Source organism: Cricetulus griseus (assembly GCF_003668045.3).
Source record: "Cricetulus griseus strain 17A/GY chromosome 1 unlocalized genomic scaffold, alternate assembly CriGri-PICRH-1.0 chr1_1, whole genome shotgun sequence".
Classification (NCBI taxonomy): domain Eukaryota; kingdom Metazoa; phylum Chordata; class Mammalia; order Rodentia; family Cricetidae; genus Cricetulus; species Cricetulus griseus.
The window spans coordinates 93,479,620-93,495,431 of NW_023276807.1; the positions used below are offsets into that span (position 1 = coordinate 93,479,620).

General features: G+C 40.8%; 1 long non-coding RNA gene across 1 annotated transcript; it reads right to left on the bottom strand.

Annotated features, from left to right (window-relative positions):
* Positions 1–2,888: 2,888 nt before the first annotated feature.
* On the bottom strand, positions 2,889–14,820 carry LOC118239661. Its single transcript, XR_004772407.1, has 4 exons — positions 14,343–14,820; positions 13,702–13,762; positions 10,516–10,603; positions 2,889–3,013 (listed from the first exon to the last, which is right to left on the bottom strand). It is a non-coding gene; the product is annotated as an uncharacterized LOC118239661 (long non-coding RNA).
* Positions 14,821–15,812: the final 992 nt, after the last annotated feature.

The window sequence follows — 15,812 nt, forward strand, 5'->3', positions numbered from 1 at the left end:
GCTGCTTCATTTTTGCCCATGTTAGCACTGTTACTAGCTTCTTGACTTAGGGCCAAAGAGTTTTGTTTTGTTGTTGTTGTTGTTGTATGTTTTTGGTGGTGGTGGTGGTGGTGGTGGTGGTGCTGCTGCTGCTGCTGCTGCTGCTGCTGCTGCTGCTACTGCTGCTTGGTTTCATCTGTCATTTCTGTCATCGGTATTGCTGTGCCAGGATCAAGTTGGCACCACCACCACTCCTTGCTCTTTGATGAGCCCCCTTGGTAGCTTTTAAAAAGTCTGTGTCCTTGGGGCATACCAGTCTTTAGTATTCCTAAAGCTATGTTGCAAACTCACACTTCCCTCATATTCCCTGTAGAATATTATGCCATGCCATTTTTTTTATGTTTTATTCATGTGCCATTTAAATCTGAGCTCACTGGAGAGTTCCTGGGGACAGCCTTGCTGCTTTCTCTCATTGTATGCCCTGTCTCTGACCTTTTAAGTAATTCTGACTCGAGGCAAGCCAGCAAGGAGCCTGTAGGTGACAACATTCTAAGCAATATCGTAGTACCAGCCCTTCTTTCTACTACCTTAATCGTCCTAGTTTTGCCTTGCATTTATTTGCTCCTGAACTTTGAGCTCATCACCTAGCTCTTAGGAGGTGCACCTGGACCTTTTGAACATACCTTTCATAGTTGGAACTGGGATTTTGTAGATTCTCTCAGCTCATTTCTTTACCACTTAAAGTACTTGGGAATAATTTCATACCCTCTTCCTGCTCCCAGATAAGACCAAGCCTGACAAACTCCAGCTTCAACCTAGCAAGACAAGACCTGATTTTTCTTCTTGTTCTTTCCTGTGCCCATGGAGAATGTGAAGGATCTATTTTACATACCTTTCACCCAGTGTACAGAGCACAGAAAGAATCAACTCCTCACTAAACACTTCCCACAGGTAGCACACCATTAAGGACCTTTCCTGGATTCTCTCTCTTAATTCTAAACTCAATTCTATGATACTAGAACCACAATTACTCCTTTGCAAATGGGGAAACTGGGTTCAGGGCAATGTAGGAACTTCCCTGAGATCACATGGAAGAAAGACTGAGCTGAAATCTGAATCTATGAACCTTATTTTCAAAGGCACAAGCATCATTCTTTTCTCAATGGCAAAAGGGAGTAGTTACACAAGTAAAATGCCACCAAGCAAACCAGAAACACAGATACTTGAAAAATGAGCCCCAACCCCCGGCAGACTCTTACCTGTGCTCACACATATATTTTAGATTGTCACCTAATATGTAGTAACAAGCCTCAAGCCTCCATATTAAAATCTTTTGAAGAAAAAAAGCTTAGAAACGAAACAAGCAATGGCACTGAAGTCTGATTTTTCAGCATGAACACATTCTAGAAGCATATATTAAACAGATATAACATGCCAGGCTTTGAGCCAGCAATAGGAATATCGTCATCAAAAGGCAGATTTGGTTGTTGCCTTAGTGGATCCATCTCTCTTATGCACTTCTCAAGTCACTGCCAAATTTTCCTCTCACAGACATTCACATGTGATACACATGACATTCTGAGAGGCTAGCCCTGCCTCCGGATACAAAGAAAAGAGGGCAATGCTTTAGTTCTCATTCCACCAGGTCTCTACAAAAGCTCCATTTTCTCTATTCTTGATGATGATCGAAGCTCTCTTGTCCCACAGAAAGCTAAAGTTGTGTGTTTTAGATAGAGGCTTGTTTCTATTGCCATTTTTAATCTCACAGATTTCTTTACATTAATTAAACCTGGGGAAACAGCTGGACCTGTTGTTCCTTTCATTCTTTCATTTGTTCCCAACCCATGTTCATGAGAACACATCTTGAAACCTTTACAGGACAATGATCACCACTACCATATCCCAAGAATCCGCTCTTCTTATTTTTGCCTCCAGTCCATTTCACTGTAATTTGAGCAATTTAGCAGAGTTTGGGAGTTAGAAAACAGTCTTAAACTATACTTCAACTAGTTTTACTGCAGTTAAACTAAAAGTGTTCACTGTCTGCAGTTGGACCAGCAAGGGCAGATCAGGATTGATGGCCTCTTCCATCTCAGAACATTCAAAAATTTAACTCACTCAATCTGTGGTTGCTACTTAAATAACAGAAATAACAGGGAATAAGTAAAAAAAAAAAAAATGTCAAAAATCCCTATCATCATGGAGTTTATTTTCAAGACATAAGAAGTTACTGAGACATGCAAAAAATGACTGGAAATCATTTTAAGTGAAATCAGTCAGACTCAAAAAGAAAAATAAATCTGGTTTTTCTCTTGTATGTAGAAATGAAATTTTAAAATCATATATATATTTTTTATTCATTCATATACAGGTGGGATATTTATATTTGCATGTGTCATTAAATGAAAGAAGATCATGAAAGAAGAGGAAGAAAATCAAATTACAAAAAAAACAAAATAAGCAAATAATATGAAAAATATAGAATATATTAGTTGATGATTAATATGTAAAATAAGAAAGGGAGATGGGAAGAGCTCCTAAGGAGGTGGCACCTGAATTAGGACTCACAGAAATAAGGGACTTAGCAGGCATCATCTCTGGGGTTGATGAAGGAGCCAGGGTTGAGGGCAAGGTGTGGGAGGAGCTTGCCTGGCATACTCAGGGCAGCATGGAGACAAGTAGAAGGCAGAGTCAGAGGTCAAGGACAGGTTAGAAGGAGAGACTTGTGGCCACTGAAAAGACCTTTTGGTATCAGAACAGTTTTAACACAGGTCACCAGAGAAGTTTCAATAGATAAAAACATGATAAACTTAGTATCTCAAGAGCCCACTCTGAATGTGAGTAGAACAAACATGAACAAGACTGTGAGGGATCAGCCTACCTCTTTAATCCCCATGTCCTTTTACCTGGTCTTCTATCACAGATGCCTGTAGCATGGCCAAATCTTTTTATTTCCTTTGAGCTTGAACTTGCTGCTGCTGGACATCTCTCTTCCCAAGGAAAGCTGTGAGAAAGGTTCATTGAAATGAGTTGTCTGTGGGTGGGAAAGGAAGTGACATTTAAGTATCTACTTTGTTCTAATGAGTAAGTTCATAGTACTTGACATGTCATCTGATTTAATTGTCTTGTCACAATATCACATGAAAGGCTCACAACAGAATAAGCGATTCAGTGATAGATGCTGCTCTACACATTCCATCTCTGACATCTCTGCCCATCCTGGGATCTCACTGAGCTGAGACAACACACAATAAATAATTCCCTCCATTAGGGAAATACAGGGCTCCCTTCAACACCCTCCTAGAGGGCATAACGGTGCTTCTCAGCTAAGACTGAAGCCGAAATCTTCAGGAGCTGAAAAACCCACGATTACTCATTTGGTCACAAGCTAAATTAAACCCTACCTCAGAGAGCTAACCACAAGATAAAGGTGGGGCCACTCAGAAGAAACTTGAACCCAATGAAAACATGCCTGAGAGGATGTGCCTGTCTCATCACTGTTCTTTTCCTACTTTAGAGGCATGAGAAAATACAGGAAGAAGAGCCAGACTTTGCTTTTGATGGATTACATGAGGGTAGGTAGCAAGGGTGAAGTCTGGTGGGAGGAATATTTCTTTGTCACTTTGAACTCTCAGCACATCTAGGAGATTCCACTCCTTTTCAACATTCCATATATATTACAAAGGCAAAGGGATACTTGGACCATTCCCACCCTCTCTCCTCCTGATAGCTTTAACTATAGGTCTAGACCACATATTTTTCTCCTACTTGATTTCCCAAAGTATTGAGGGTCAACCACATCCTGATAGCCCTTAAAGAAATGGAGAGATGCTCAGAACTGTTGGTTTTAAGTTCTGATCTCCTAGATTAAAGAGTAACTAAGGAAATGATGACAGGAGCATCTTGAATAAGCCATGGAGTGTGGAAACTGGGGTCACTGGGGTCTTATTTATTTTCAGTATGGTACCAGGATCCAAACCCAGGGCCTGTGTGTATGGGCAAACACTCTCACCAAACTACATCCCAACCAAAAACTTCCAACCCCAATTTCTCTCCTTCCCTCTTTCTCCACTCCTCACTATCTCTTACATTCTAACAGGCTCTCATTACATAGTACAGACCAGCTTCAAATCCATGACTCTGTCTTAATCCCCTTAGTACTGAGATTACAAGTATGTACCATTGTGTCACTAATTAAGACTTAAATTGTTTTCCATTGACTCTATGTTAAAATATTAACTCCCAGTATCTCAGAATATAACTGCATTTGGAAACAATGTCATTCATTCAAGCGGTTGTTAAACTGAAGTCATTGGAGGTGTCTAATCTGTCTGACATCTTTAAGAAGTGATTAGAACACAGACAATGGAAAGAACAGGTGAGAACACAGGGCAGAGACGGGTTTTAGGAAAAACCCACCCCACCTGCACCCAGATCTTCTATATACAGCCTCTAGGTCCACAAGAAAATCAATGCCTGTGTACTAGTTGCCCAGGTGAGGGGTTTTGTTATGGAAACCTGAGCACCACATACAGGTATCTTAACAATGGCACTGGAAAAGCTGAGCTTCTAAGCATCAGCCGATCTCTAATGCCCCAAATAGACAAACTCTACTATCAGCATAAATCAGGAATGGGGCCATACTAGGGACAGGTTGTAAATTCCTTCATCTAATTGTGTTCTGATGGCCTATGTTCTTGCTGATCTTTTCCATTGGTCCAGCTGTCCCTCCTTACCATCTTGTCACATTCCTGTCTCCTTTATCCTGACTCTCTGTAGAACACCTGGTACCCTCATTTTTACACATCATACATGCCACATCTTGTCTCTAAAACATGCGGATGTTTTAGAGTGGAATACATCCTTCCTCCACAATCCTTGTTTTAGCTGGGTCATCCACTCAACTATCACTCCCGTGTGTGAATTCCCTTTAGCCTGTTGGGATTTGCATGTATCAGTTTTGTTTCTGTGTCATGGTCATGACAGCAGCCACACTCGTGATTCTCCACATATGGCAGAAGTCACTGGAGATCTGGGGACCCGGCTGGGTAGTTAATTTGTATACAAGAATAGTTCTCAGAAAAACCTTTCCTTTAGCAAAGAGTGCAATACACACACACACACACACACACAGACACACATGTGCACAGTGAGATTTGCCGCAGCAAATGAATCCATATACAGTATGCTGTTCACTGGACTTGTCACTGATCTTCTATGCTTTCACATTATGGTGGATTGCTCAGTGTAGCTCTATTCCCCTGGGGATCCTCTTGGTAATTCTCTAATTGCCTCAATAAAGCTTCTCTCTTCTCCCAGCTCTGTCTGCCTTCAGCCTTGAGATTTCCTAATGGAAACCACTCACTCCTATTAGACTCCCAGGCTGTAATTAGCAATCTGGGACTTTGGTTTCCTTATTCTTGTTGGTGTGAAGGTGAGGCCATTGCCAAAACATTGTCAATGTCAGTGGAGCAGCTCCTTGAAGAGAGCAGATGATGGAGCTGTTGCATGTTGACTGTCTCCTGTGTATTTATTGACTGAAACATTTGAGCTGTTGCTTTTCACATTTGTAATTTTAGATCACAGATGCCTAGCGAGTTTAATCATACAGCAAAGCTCACATTTAATGAGAAAAATGTCAAGTATATTGTTATCCACCATAAAAGCTGTGAAAAATATTTCTGCCATCTGCAATGTGCCTTCTGCTGCTGCCTCTAAGAAATTTTCGAGTAACAATACAAAATTAACAGTTGGGCAAACATTATAAAAGGAAAATTGCTGAAGTTCCCAAAACTCAGACCGTGCTTCAGTGTCATGTCAAGATACTACACCTTGATTCCCAGAATAACTGCTGCTTGGACAGCATGGTATCCTGCATACCACACACACCTTCAATATTCTGTCAGTGATTGCATTGTAGAACTGGCTACATCAGCCTCTGTGTAACATCCTTGCAAGTCATTTCCTCTCTAGCCGTCATGCATCAGCACACTCTGTGAGCCTGTCTCATCCTTACTTTTGCCTCCCTGCTGTGCTCTACATTCCAGCCAAGTCACTGGACTTACCTCCATGTTACTGCCGAGAAGAACTCTCCTCCCCTCTGTGTGGTTAATCCTACATTGTGCCACATCTATCTCAAATGTCCTTCCTGGGAAACCTTGAGTGCCACTCCCCTAAAGGACGAATCCACTGCAGACTTCCTTCTATGTATGCTGGAATAGTATCTCCACCTGAAGACTTTGCATGTGGATCCTAAAGCTTCATTCACCAGCCTCCGCCTGCTCAACCAAGCTCCTGGTTTACAACGACAATGCTTCTGCCACTACTGCCTCCCAGCCCCAAACTGATGGCAAAGTGGCTGTGGCAGCTACTTTAAGGGACTCAGAAGCTACAAAGTCACTGTAACAGGAGTAAGCGAGGTCTCTTACCCAGGAACTTGTTCTTTTTTGACGTTGGCAACACAAAACCTTGCCATTATGCAGGCTGTGTTTATTTCTAGGTTTTCTCTCTGTATTTTAGCCCTTTCTCCTACTGAAAGAAATAACAGTCCTGTCAGTCACAGAGCAATTGATAGTGATAAAAATTCTCTTTTTAGACAGTGAGTTCACTTGTTCTTAAGTCATTCTTTGCCACAAACTGCAGGCTCATTATACGAGGAAAATGCGGTATCTTGGAGAAGCCACACTCTTAGAAGTTTGTAATTTACCTCGCCTGATGACTAAGGTCTGGAGGTTTTCGCTGCTTATTTGAGTGTGGTTTGGGTGGGGAGGCGATGATAAACAAAGCCTGTCTTACTCATTGGAGCTGGCCTGTGGGAGTTGTGTAGCAATACCTGCTCTTTGGGCAGTACCTTCTGCTTTTAGGGGCTATAGAAATGAAGGGGCCTTCTCACCGCTCCACTGTGACCCCTAGCTCTGAGCAGGTGCTCACTACACATGGTGCACCTCACCCACAATCTATTTTTCCCTTTACTTCCATTCATCTGCTGAGTCTCAGTCAAGACTTTGGTTGTTAGACATCAACTCTTCTTACATGACTGTTGTCAAGAAAAATGGCATTGAAAGTAGGATGCTGAGAGAGATCAGCATCCTCAAGGAAAGACACAAAGTAAACTCCAAGTAGAAGATGACTTGGGAAATGGAGATCAGGATGGATAAGTGAGACTCCTGTCAATCTGCACCCAAGTAAGACCATACAGAGCAGTTCCACCTCACCATCTAATTCACAGATGAAGAAAGCCCTATTCTATTCTATTAGTTTGCCTTCTATTGCTTCTATGTCATAAACAACATGAAGAGAGTCATATGGGAAAGAAAGGATTTATTTCATTGTACAACTCTGGATCACATGCCATCGTTAGGGGAAGTCAGGGCAAATATTCAAAGCAGGAACCTAGGGGCAGAACCTGAAGCACAGACCATGGAGGAATGCTGCTTATTGACTTACTCGCCATGGCTTTCTCAGCCTGCTTTCTCATACAACCCAGCACCATATGCCCAGGAATTTTCTCAGCTGAGCTTCCCTCTTCCCAGATGACGATAGCTTGTGTCAAGCTGATGAAACACTAACCAGCATATGCATCTTTTCTTACTGCCTAGAGCAAGTGCCTCAATCTGTGCCTCCAAGGAATCATTGTGGCACAGAGGACAGGTGTTATATATACAGAGCCCATCTTTGCATGTAGATCACATGGACACCCCCAAATGCTTAGGGACTGCCCCTTTTCTGCTCTCCTTTTCTTGAAGTCAGATATCAGCCAAGAAATTTCACACACAGCTGTATCGACTAGGCTCCTCCACAGCATCCAGAAGGAACTCATGCTGCTGACCACTTGGCTTTACAGTCCCTGATCCTGTAAGATATAAGTCCTGTTGCTTGAGTTGCCCAGTCCCTGGTAAATGCTGACAGCAGCCCCAAGGAACTAACACATTTGCTTTTACAAAAAAAGTGGTGAGACAAGCAGGGCAGGACAAGGGGGATCTTCCAAGTGACCGTCACACTGAAAGAGGTTAGAATGACAGGGTTACTGTCATGGAGTTCAAGCTCAGCAACGACACGGATGGTTGCTGAACTGGAGGCTGTTCTTCCTTGCATAATAAAGTTAAGTTCTAAAATGTTTGAATAGCACAATTATGTATGTATATGCTCTAGTTACATAAACACACAAATAAGAGGGAGTGAGGATAACTGTTTACATACTTACCAAGACAGAGAAATACAGATCTTTGGGCAAACTACTACTCATGAAATACACAAGTAAGTGATTGTTTTAAGAAACCCTCTTCTTTTGAAGCAATAGTTTTCACCTGACAATTTTTATCTTAATGAATATATAAATGTAATATATCCCCTGCTTTCCTTTTCTCCCTCCAATCTTTTCCATGACCCCACTTACTACTTCTTAAATTAAATTGTCTTTATTATTGTTACATACATACATACATACAGACAGACAGACAGACAGACACATACATACATACATACTATAAATACAAACCTCTGAGTCTGTTTAGTGTTGTCTGTATATATTTTATTTGGGGGCAGACCACTTTGCTTTGGATGACCAAGTGGGAGGCTCATCCTTGAGAAAGACTAATTTTTCCTCATTGATAAGTCATTAGTTGCCTATAGTTCTTTGTTTAGAGATAGGGCCTCTGGAGATTTCTCCCTTCCATGCTACCATGTCTACTGTATTACCATTCATTATTAAGGTCTTGTTTAGACAGCCATGTTGTTGGAATATGTTGTTGCTTTACCTTTTCCCTTCATTTCAGACTTGGATTTTAATTTTAAACAGTTTCCTTTTTCATTTTTGGCAAGAGTATTATTGGCTGAAACATTTTTCATAATCCATTCGTCAGAAGACAATTACAAAACCCTTCTTTAGTTCTTACTGAGCATATATAATTCAGAGGTTGAAAAATAAAAGAACTATAATGATCTAGAACTGTGCCATCCAATATGCTAGCCAATGGTCACAGGTGTTAAATTGGTTTCTATCAAATATTAGACACCCCAATCTCACCATCAAGTGCTCATTGTTCACATATGACTAGTAGCAGCCACACTGAACAGCACCAAGATATTGGACACCACACAGTGGAAGTCGGTGGTCATCAAAAGTCAAGAAACAACTCAGGGAAACCCTGACTTCGCAGCCTTAACAGAGTCTCCAGGAGCTGGTAATGAGGAAGAGTCTCAGCCACTAGCCACTGAAACATCAGAAGACAAAGCTAGAGAATTATATATTTCCATTTACACAAAATATCCAGGGTAGTCAAAGCCAAAGAGAGTGAAAGTACATGAGACGTTTCCATGGGCTGGAAGAAGAATGAGTAACACCTGCTAATACAGGTTTCCTTGAAAGTGATGACCCACACTGCAATAACCAACTTGGTAAAGGTTGCCCTGCTTTGTAAATATGCTAAAACACGGTAGGACATGACTTTTAAAGTATGTGTTATGGTCAATATTAACAGTCAACTTTATAGCATTTGGAATCACCATGGAAACAAATTTCTGGGTACATCATCAAAAAATATCTCACAATTAGGTAATAAAGGTAGAAAGACCTATCTTAAATGTGAGCAGTACCATTGCATGGGGTAGGAGTGGGGGGTTCCAAACCAAATATAAAGGAGAAATGGACCTGTCCATAAGGATTCATCTCTCTCTCTCTCTCTCTCTCTCTCTCTCTCTCTCTCTCTCTCTCTCTCTCTCTAAATGTAATTTTAAAAGAGAACATCTAAACTGAGGAAACCATAGAAGGGGATCCCTGCTCAAAACAATTCCCTAGGAAAGTGTTTCCCCAGCATCAGCACACAAGAGCCAATGTAACTATGGTCCAAGAAGGCAGGCTCCATCTCAAGCTGACTGCCGAACACTGTAGCATTGGTTTGGAAGTCATGAAGTTTGACACTATTTGTCCAAAGAGTGCTCAAGCCAGGCAATGTATGGCATGGTTGGTGCCCCTTTGTGACCACTACATAAAGCTTTGAAGGAAAAGCCTGGGTGGCAATGCGGACTTGGGGTTTAGAAGACACCAGAACCATGGGACAAAACTGCTGATATGGAAGAGAGCTGACCCATGACAGTGGCTATGTGTGCTGCGGGCAGCAGGGCTGGAGAGTAGGTGTACCTAAGCCCTTCGCCCTCACAAGCCCCCCAGATGGACATGGAATTGTAGAGCAGGAGTTTGGTTTTAGAGTCAAATTACCTTTTTAGTCTTTGGATTAGAATATTTGTTCTACGCTATCACATGTTGAACATATGCAACTTGTTTTAAGAGACTGCCTTGAGTTTCAGCTAAGACTTAGAATTTGGCCTTTTAAATAATGTTTAAATTGTTTAAAAGACTATGGGGATATTTGAAGTCTGCTTGAACGCATTTGAAATTGCCATGAGCCTATGAGGACAAGGGGTAGAATTTATGGGTTAAAAAATAATTTACTTGGGTGTTGGGTTGACAAGGGGTAGAGAAGATGGTTAATCTTAATGGCATTTAGAATCACCATGGAAACAAATTTCTACTCATACCTGTAGGGGATCATCTAGGTTAGGCTGATTGAGGTGAAGATCCATCATAAATGTGAGCCGTTCCATTCCATGGACTTGGATACCCACTCTGAATAAAAAGAGAAAACAAGTTGATTGCAAGCATTCATCTGTCTGTGTGTCCTGAGTATGGACATAATGTGACCATCTGCCTCCTGTTCCTGCTGCCATGACTTCTATGCCATTATGGACTACATGCCCTGGAACTATAATTTCTTAGTTGCATTTTGTCAAATATTTTGTAACACTAATAATGAGTTAGTAACACAGCACATTAATTATAGTTCAATATATCATATAAAACAATTTTAAAGGATAGCATAAGTGCTAGAAACAGAGAAGTAAAATGATGCTTAGTAGGCTAGACAGATACCCTGCCACTCTGTTTGTTTCTTTGGGGTTTCATTTCATTCTCTGTAAGTAGATACCACTGCTGTTTATCAATTCTTTATTTCAAAACACATGCTGAGCTCATTTCTCTCTGCCCTTGAATTAGTCTGCTCAGGCTTCCATAACAAAGTGTCATGGATATGTGCCTTAGACAACTGAAATTTACACTCTCACATTTGTGGAAGCTGGAATTGAAGAGACACGATTTGTTTCTGGGATTAGATCTCTTCCAAGCTTACCCTTGCATGATCACTGACTTCTGGTATCTTTCCCTATTTCTAAGACTTAATTACTTAATGTCCCCTGATTAGGAAAGCCTCCATAACAAACATTTTTATCTTACTTAAGTATCTTTGCATGTATAATTTCAAATTTTTTATACGTTTCAGATTTAAATTTTAATTATTTCCCGAGTCTCTATAATGAAATGTTAATCATCTCTCCAATCATCTTTCTATGCTTATGATTTTATCGTTTTGGATTAGTTCCTCATGTTATATCCCCAAATGGATTTAATCACCCATCCCTTTTATAAAAATTGATCTGATAACCTTCACTCTGTTACCTGCATTATATAAATGTACATGCAATATCACATCTTCACAAGTATTGGATGGTATTATTAAAGGAATATATTGTCCTTACCTCAGTACAGTCATTAGAAAACATCCTTTTAAACAGACCTAATATACTAAAAGATTTGCCTAAAGCACGAGTAAAAGGTGAACACTGGATTTTGGACAACAGACCCTTGAAGTACAATGAAACTTGTACTCAATATTCAGTAGAATGTTTGTCTCTGCCAGTAGGCAGGTGTGAGCATTGGGATTTAATATTAACTGACGAAAGTAGATAGAATATGAATTCTATAAAGGGAAAGACTGGCAGAGGGATTGCTTTTCTTCCTGGGCTTTTCACACAAGTCAATTACTTGATGAGCTTAACATTGCTGGTAGGATTCAGTATGGAGGTTTCAAAAAACAAATAAACAACAAAAACCCACAAACAGACCTACCAGATCCAGCAATAACATCCCTGATATTTACCAGGAGGACACTAACTCATCACAGATACTGTTCGCTTTAGCAGTATTTACAATACTAACATTATAGAACAAACCTATGTGTTCACGATCAGAGAAGTGGATAAGGAGAATGCAGTATATATACACAATGGAATCCTTTTCAGCCATAAAGAATGAAGGTATGTCATTTGTGGATGTTGGTGTGGCTCAGTTGTAGCATGCTTGCTTCTATGCAGTAGGTCATGGGTTCTAGCTCTATCATGGGGTTAGAGAGAGAAGCTAAAATTTGACAAATGTTGCATACTAGGAATGTAGCCAAGAGCTATGTATACAGTACTTAAGAAACTTTTAGAAACTTTAACAATGTTGTGATGTGCACACTATTATGAGCCTCGTACCATGACTACCAGGTGCAAGAGGTGAGGAGACCCTCTAGTAACATCACTGGTATTCTTAGAACTGACTCAGAGCCTATGTCTGTGCCTTTGACTCTACTTGATGGATTTTCATGAAGGGAATGTTACCTGCATGTCATTTTCCCTCCCCATGTACTCAGAGAATAGCCTGTTCTTGTTTCTATACCATACACTGCTTCTCTTCCACACATTCCCTTGCAGAAGTCATTCTGAGAGTAAGGCTTTCTGACTGTTCATCTTACTCCTTGTGTATCCAGCTTCTTAAAAATCTTCCAATTTACAGGCAAGAAATACAGGTGTCCTAGAAAAGGGAGAACTGCGGAAGGGAGAGAACATGAAACAAAACTGAACTGGAGAAGAGATAAAATGACGAGATGCCGTGTCCTCAGCACATTCAATCAATGGCTCAGAGAAAACTGTTAGGAGCTCTGATGGGACAGTGGGTGTTGAAACAGCAGATCTCCAATTATACTTAAGTGGTCACTCAGCCTCTAGTTCCTGCTTTATGTCATAGATGTGTCTGTTTCCCTTTGGGATAGAGACACATGAATACCACTGTTGAATAGGCACCGTGGGGTCAAGCCTGGTGCACTAGCTAAAGCATGTGCCCACTAATTTCCCACAATGACTCTGGGACTTGTGCCTTTATACCTCCCACAGAGCAAGCTCACAGGCCAAGTTGCCCAATACCTGTTTTTATATGGCACATGTGCTAAGAACTATCATTATATGCTTAAGTGGTAACAAAGAATATTGTGTGACATGAGAATTAGGCCTAATTCTAATTTGGTATCTATAAAGTTTTATTGAAAGATGACTTTGTCCATTTATTTGCATGTGATCTCCAGTTTATTTCACTTTGGTGACTGTGTCTGTATAGCTTGAAAAGCTGAAAATATACTACCTTTTTATATAGAAGTTGAAACTACCCCCTTGTCTTAGCCCATTTATATAGAGGGTACCCAAGTCAGTAATTTATAAAGGAAAGAAGGAAGTTTCTTTGGGATCATAGTTCTGAAGGCTTGGAATTCCAAAATCAAGACCCATATCTGGTGATAGTTTTCTACTGCTTCACAGTGTGCAGATGTTAAAAGAGCAAATGGGTAGAGGAGGCTGAGATATCACAAGGAACAGCCTTGCTTTATTGCAATCTATTGCCACAAAACAGCACACCAGTGAGAAAGCATTGATATCTCCTAATGAGCTAATCATCTCCCAAAGGAGAGTCCAATCAAATATCAATGATGGTCTCACAGGAGACCAACCATGTCCCCAATCACAGCACCCCAGATATGAACACAGATTACAAGACACAGAGAGACTGAAATTTCCACTTACTTATGAGGATCCAAAAGAGACTGTTGAGCAAGATGCTCCTAGAGTATCCACACTACTGCTTCTGGGAAGAAGAGGTAGTTAATGTCATTGGCTTCCATGTCATTTTGGTCTGTGCTGAGGATAACTGACAGTGAGAACATACTTCTTCTATCCTTCTAATGTGTACCCTTCAAATCCCAACTGCTCTGCTAATCCCACCCTCTAGAAAATGCAAGGCTTCCCAAAGAAATGAGATTCAGGAAAGCCTTTTTTGTTTTACTGAGTTGCTGTAGCTCCTGGCTCTTTTATGGTATAATTGGAAGCATGAAAATGCCAGGAAGGCACAAGGCTCATAGAAGCATTAAGTGAAATAAACTCTTAAACTATCCTAAGTAAAAGGCAAGTTAAAGCCACATTTTCTTTTCAATATAAAACACAAATTTAATGCCAATATACAGGTATGTAAAATTCTTCCTGGTTTCCTTGAAACCTCCAAGTAATAACACTCCAGAGAGGCTGAACTTTTTGGTGTGATAGACAAAGGCTAGGTTTAAAAAAAAAAAAAAAAAAAAAGGAAAGGTCACCAAGAGCTAGAGACTAATCTCCAGATAACATATGGCTCCAGACCAATCTTCTGCAGGGTTATGCCAGAGAAAACTTACTATCATTCATCCACAGATCTCAGTTAAGTGTCCACTCTGTCCCAGCAAGTGCTCACAAGGCACAAAGAAGACAGACAAGGCACCTGCTCTTCAGCATCATGCAGGAGAGAAGCTGTAAGTAGAAAATCCATTACAGTTGGTGATGAGTCTGTGAGGCAAACACAAAACGTGGCAAAGATTAGTAGACTTGCACTGAGTGACCGAAGAAGGTTCTCTGAGTAGCGCTTTGAAGGAAAGAAAGTGTACTTCAAAGGAACGGATTCCAAACAAAGGGAAGAGTGATGGGGAAAGACTCAGTATAGATTAGGGAGTGTCTGAGAAACAGAAGAGATAAGACAGTTCTAGAGCTGGTTTGGGGCAGAAGGAAGAAGTCAGAGGAGGTGAGACAATTGAGATCAAAGGTCCATTGATCAAATTTCATTTTGGGGAAGAGGTGGTAGGTGGGACAGTGTCTCCCAAAAGATAGAATAGGAGCTTATTAGGGTGAAGAATCTTCTCCCTCCCTCCCTCCCTCCCTCCCTCCCTCCCTCCCTCCCTCCCTCCCTCCCTCCCTCCCTCCTTTCCCCCCCTCTCTCTCTCTCTTCCTCTCTCTTTCTCTGGTGAGAGGGTGAAAGACCATTTCTCTGTGTAACAGGCCTGTCCTGGAATTTGCTTTGTAGGCCAGGCTGGCCTCGAACTCACAGAGATCCGCCTATCTCTGGAGTGCTGGGATTAAAAAAGTGTGCCACCACACTAGGCAGTGTGATGGTGGGAGGTCTTTTAAGAGTATCTATCATTAAACTGAGATGAAGGCCTATTGCAATATAATGGGTTCTAATCTAATGGCTTGTGTTCTTAAAAAGAGAGAGTACACAACAGATTTTCACAGGGAGGCGTGCTATGGAACAATAGAAGCAGAGATAAGGGTGATGCAGCTACACATCACAGAATGTCAAGTGTTTGCACAACCACTAGAAACTGGGAGAGACAGAGAAGGCTCTGTATAGGAACATGGCCATGAAGATTCCTTGATTTGAGACTCACACAGGACACCTCAAAAAAAAAATTGCTGTTGTTTTAAGATACCTAGTTTGTGTGAGGGCTGTCCCTTGCCATCTGTGAGACACTGGTTCCAGGACCCCTGTAGATTCCAGAATCTAAAAGTGCTCAATCCTTAGTACAAAATGGTATGGTCTTTATACCAAATGGCATTTTCATATGACACATCCACATCCTCCTGTGAACTTTAAGTCACCTCTAAATTCTTCATAAAACTCAATACAATGAGTAAAATATATAAATAATTCGTATCTTTTGGGGGTTATAATAAAAAATAAATCTGTCTATACCCAGTATAAATGCAAACATGGTAGACAAGATGAATTTTCTGTCTTTCACCAGAATGCTCTATAGACAGCAAATTTAAGTTCTGACTTTTGAAACTTTGCACAATTTGAGCCAACAAAATGGTTTTGTTTGCACACAGGCATT